The sequence below is a fragment of the Tupaia chinensis genome, unplaced genomic scaffold, assembly GCF_000334495.1.
Source record: "Tupaia chinensis unplaced genomic scaffold, TupChi_1.0 Scaffold000054_1, whole genome shotgun sequence".
In the NCBI taxonomy this organism is placed as follows: domain Eukaryota; kingdom Metazoa; phylum Chordata; class Mammalia; order Scandentia; family Tupaiidae; genus Tupaia; species Tupaia belangeri.
Genome location: NW_006159512.1, coordinates 8,714,157 through 8,720,027, shown reverse-complemented (window position 1 = coordinate 8,720,027; position 5,871 = coordinate 8,714,157).

The window sequence follows — 5,871 nt, the reverse complement described above, 5'->3', positions numbered from 1 at the left end:
GGGGAGGGGGTGAGGGGGGTAGGTGGGGGTGGAGCATAGAGGAGAGGGGGTGGCGGTGATGAGGGTGCAGGGACCCAGACCTGGGCGCAGCGCCGGACTCTGCATCTGAGCTTCTGGAAATCGCTGAAAGTTGTAAGTAGCAATGAGCAGGGTTTCCGTGTAGGTGTAGACAGCGCTTTCCTGCAGAACAATCAGGGCCAGGACAGTCAGCGTGCTGACTAAGCGCAATACTGTACAAGCTGCGTAGATTATTCCGTTTAAACCTAGGCACCCCAAATACGGTATTTGTTATCATTATTATCACGTCAATCTTATGATACCAAAACTAAATTAGGGTAACAAACTAGTTTACTATCAAGCAATGCAGAAGAGTGGGATGTGTGTTTTATCCTAGAATACTCCATTTTTTGCCACAAAGCATGAGCCTCAAGAGCAGGAACCAGGCAGGGAAACCAACGCAAAAGAAGAAGGGTTATTCCACTGCCCGGGCCAAGGATTGATCAGGTCAGGTGTAGCAGAGGGGAAGGACAGAGGAGTGCAAGCTTCCAGAACTGTAATGCAGACGTGGGAAAGTTGGAAGGGTCTGCCACTGGGGATGACTGGAGGTGCCTAAAGAGCTGTAGGAATATTTACACATGTGTGGAGCTTGACATTCTGCCATTTCTTTTATTATTTTATTTTATTTTATTTATTTTCTCACTGGAGCCTCTCAACAACCTTAAACACTGGGGCCCTTTCTTCTGGGGAGGAATGTTTCTGATCAGGTTCCTTCATTTCCTTAAAAGGTTGTCAGCTCTACCTCTTTTGAATTGGTCTAGATCTGGTTTTCCTGCGGAAAAGAGAACATGCATGTATATTTCAGGTCCCTGCGGAAACATAGAACCTTGCCATGCTGCTCAGCTCTTTGTAAAAGCCACATTGTAGAAAACAAGAGCAGGGAGGTTTACTTCATTCATTTGCTCCTTCATTTATTCCTCAGATATGTACGGACCACCTATTAGGTGCCAGACACTGCTGAGAGCTGGAGGTACAACGGTGCCCCAGGAAGCTTGCTTGCAGCCCTTTCCACGTGGAAATTGCCTCTGATCCGTCTAGCAGAGGGTGCAGACTGTCAGCCTGCTGGCCAAATTATATCTATAAAAGCCACACTGGGTCTGGTGTTCACGGTGTGTGTTTGTTTAACGTCTGTAGATTTTATTGGGATGCACATTTTCCAGTGGCTCATAAATCATCCGTTGGGAATAGCAACCAGCATTTTATTAGCAGGGGCTTCTGAAGAGCCAGGATTTTATTCTTGGATTGAGCAGGACTATCTGTGACTGTGTATGCTTGAATGCTGTCGTTTAGCATGGCCCAGCTACAACAATTTCACGGAAATTTGCTTTGAAACTACTCCTTCCATTTACATTACAGAACACTACAATCAGACATAAGATATTCACTATGGGACCAGCAGATGGTGTAATGGTTAAGTGGGTGGACTTGCACGTAGTCGACTGTGGTTCGAGTCCCAGATCCGATGGCTTAAACTCACACTGGTCACGGTGTGCGTGTATGCTCAAGATCCTGAGAGGAAAATGGAGGAGACAGGATTACGGCCTGGCCATCCCCTCTGGGGGGTGATTTCTCACTTTCTGTCTCTCTCTCTCTTTCCAGTGAGTGCATGCACCTTAGCATAATGGCTATGTCACTGGACTCCCATGCAGTTGACTGCGGTTCGAGTCCTAGACCTGGCGGCTTAAACTCACGCCGGACGCGTGTGCGTGTGTGCCCAAGATCCCAAGAGGAGAATGGAGGAGAAGGGATTGGGGCGTGGCCAGCCATTGTGGCGTGGCCATCCCCCCTGGGGGGTGATTTCTTGCTTTCTGTCTCTATGTCTGTCTCTCTGTCTTTCTAGCGAGCACATGCACCCTATAGCGAAAACCTCTCAAAAAAAATTAAAAAAAAAAGGATATTCCCTATTGCACGTGTTCTGGGGACACTATTGAAGATGGAGTCCCCTGTATCACCCAGCAGTTTATATATGAGAACCTGCGAAGGAAAACAGTTCCCAGAACGTAGTACTCTAAAAACTGTCCCATTTCCTGAAGAGCTTGTATGTCACAGGCCATGGAAATCACAAAATTCATTAATTTCCTATTTGACTTGGCCACTAGGGATATTAGAATCATATACACAACTCAGTTGTAATCATTATGTAAGATGCTAATTTTGATATGTAACATTTCTTCCTAAGACCTTAGAATTCTAAATTTAATTTTCCTTTGTCACTCTTGAAAGTAATGGGAAATAAATAATTAAAAGAAATAATGAAAAGAAATGAGAAAGTAATTGAAATTTTAAAAAAAAGTGGCCAGATCAGAATTTTTAAATTGTTATGGTTTTTTTCCCCCCACATAACGATCTTCAAAGTTCTTTTCAACTTTCGCTTATGGTACTTGTTGACTATCAGTCTCGTGTCGGTATTTAATTAAGACCTTTTCCCTTTATGCTCAAGCGCCGCATTTTTAGTTATGCCTTTGATAAGCCTTAGTCCTATTTTATTTGGCTAATAACCCTTAGGGGAAAACAGTCAAACTCTAAAAAGTAGTATCCAACTGGGACCAGCAGTTAGTGTAATGGCTATGTCACTGGACTCCCACATAGTCAACCGCGGTTCGCGTCCCGGACCCAGTGACTTAAAAATCCCGCCGGGCGCGTGTGCATGAGTGCCCAAGATCCAGAGAGGAGAATGGAGGAAAAGGGATTGTGGTGTGGCCATCCCCCCCTGGGGAGTGATTTCTCGCTTCCTGTCTCTGTCTGTTTGGCGAGCACAAACGCCCTATAGCGAAAAACCTCTCCAAAAAAAAAAAAAAAGTAGCATCCAACGAGGATGGAAATGGCTCAAAGTCAAAAAAGTTCACCTGTGTCCTTCATGTTCCTCTCCACGGCAGTTACCAACAGGAAAACCTCGTAGAGATTTTATTTCTTTACAATAACAGCAACAATCTTCTGGGACTTTCATATTTTTATTTATTTCCTCCCCCGTTGCTCCCTCTCTTCTTCTGTAACTCTTATTAGACGTTCTAGAATTCTCTACAGTGCCTCTTCATTTTGTCTTTTGCAATGCCATCTTGATAATTATTTGGTTCCATTATTTGGCTCAATAATACAGTTCTTAATTGTGTTATTCAGTTAATCTATGGATTTTTCTTTTGCAATTTGCAATTATATTCCAGTGTCACAGAACCTCAGTTAATGCACAGATCTTTATAGGACGTTCATACTGTGGAAGGACATAGGTAAGAACTCCGCACGTGGGAAATGCATTGTCTGCGTGGCTTGGAGGACTTGGCATTGTAAAAATGTGAGTTCTACACAGTACAAGGAATATCATCCACCTTGATCAAAATTCCTACAGTTTAAATGGAAACTGTAAAGAACTATTTTAAAATTCAAATGCAGGAGTAAGGGGTTAAAAGAAAGTCAAGAAAATTTGGAAGGAGAAAAAAAGAAGGAGACTATGGGGGAACTTCTGTCTGAGATATCAAGACTTACTTCTGAGCTATAGAAATTTAAACAGTTTGTGTTTGGTCTGGGATTTGTTTAGAGACAGGAAAAACAATGCAAACGAACAAGAACAGAGAACTGGTCTTCTATCTTTAGAAAAATTGGGAAATAAATAAATGCAATCAGGCTGCAAGATAATTCATTGTCCTTCAGGATAAAATGCTCTTTACCTCATTATATGCACAAAAATGTATGCTATGTGAATATATAATTTCAATATACATACTCAAAAATTTAATATTTTAGAAAAATTGTATAAGAGAATATCATTATGGGTTCAGTATAAGGAAACATTTACAGATTCATATATATATATGTATGTATATATATATATATATACACATACATATATATATATACATAATACATGATAAAAGATTAATAGATATAACTACATTAAAATTTAACCTTCTTTAAATCGAAACGCTGTACTGATATACTAGAAGGCTTGCTTTCTCTCTCTCCCCTCCCTCTCTCTCTCTGTCTCTCTCTAATCAAACTGGAAAATAATAATAATAATAATAAATAAAAATAAATATGATATTTTTTTAAATAATAGTTAAATAAAATAATTCTTTAAAAAAAACTTTCATAAGCAAATAAAGAAAGACAAAGGCCACTGTAACTATTAAGACATACAAATTAAAACAGCGATACACCATTTCTAACTCATCACATATGTAAAATTAAGAATGCCGAACACGGCTAGAAACTTTCCTATGCTTTCGGTGGGCAGAGAGATTGACCTATACACTTCCTACCACACTGTAGACATACCTGGTGAAGTAGGGCATGCCCATGTCCTGTGGGCCAGAATTTCTACCACAAGGAATATACCCTAAAGTGCATGCCTGCCACCTGTGGATGTTCATTACGGTGCTGTTTTTAATAGTGCAAACTTGGCAACAGTCTAAACCGTATTATTTGGAGATAAATAAATAAATACAGATATACTCACATACTGGGATACAACAGTCAAAATAAATAAACATCTGGGACCAGTAGTTAGCATAATGGCTATGTCGCTGGACTCCCATGTAGTCAACCACAGTTTGGATACTGGACCCGGTGGCTTAAAACTCTCGTCGGGCGCGTGTACGTGCGTGCCCAAGATCCTGAGAGGAGAATGGAGGAGAAGGGATTATGTTGTGGTCATCCCCCCTGGGGGGTGATTTCTCGCGTTCTGTCTCTCTGTCTCTGTCTGTCTGGCAAGCGCACGCACCCTATAGCAAAAACCTCTCAAAAATAAATAAACATCTACATGTTTTTACAAGATAAATCTCAAAAATTAAACATTAGGCAAAAATAAAACAAAAGCTGAAGCCAAATGATACCAAAAGCACAATAACATTAAGTAAAATTAAAAACACGTGCAAGATCCAGAACACATATTATATACATATATACTTTATGCATATATATAAAGTATGTATGTGTACATATACCGTAAAAGAAAATTAGGAGTGAAAAGCTTAGATTTTAGAATTCAATTGAATCTATAATATTTTATCAAAAAATCAAACAAATTAGCCAAAATATGATTAGACTAATATCAGCAAGATTTAATTTGGGCTTTAGGGGCCGGCAGGTAGCAGCACAGTGGTTAAAACACTGGACTCCCACATGGTCAGCCACGGTTTGAGTCCCGGACCTCGCAGCTTGCTTTCTCACTCTCCCTTTGTCTCGTGCATGCTCTCTCTCTCTTTCTCTGGGCAACTTGAAGAAAAATAATCTATAAAATTAAATAAATAATTATTTAAAACATAAATATATTTTTTTAAATTTGGGCTTCAGAAAGAAATTACTATTTAATATGGACCATCACATAAAAATGTGGACATATAAAAAATGTTAGCAACCCTTCGAGGAAAATCAACCTCATGAAAGAAAAGAAACAAATTCCAAAAGCAGAAAATTAAACCCCATCGAGAATAAGACCTTAAAGGAGATATAATAGCGTCAGAGTACACAATAAAAAGAACAAACTGTAGAAGAAAGAAAAAAATTGACAGCTGGGATTCTATGAAATTGAAATGTAATTGCAAACTACAAAAGAAAAATCCATAGATTAATCAAATAACACAATTGAAAATTGTATTATTGAGCCAAATAATGGAATTAAATAATTATCAAGCTGGCATTGCAAAAGACAAAAGAACGAGGCCCTGAAAATACATCTAGAAGTTGTAATAAGAGTTACATAAGGGGACCAGCAGTTAGCATAATGGCTATGTCGCTGGACTCCCACGTAGTCGACTGCGGTTCGCACCCTGGACCCAGTGGCTTAAAACTCACGCCGGGTGCATGTGCGTGCGTGCCCAA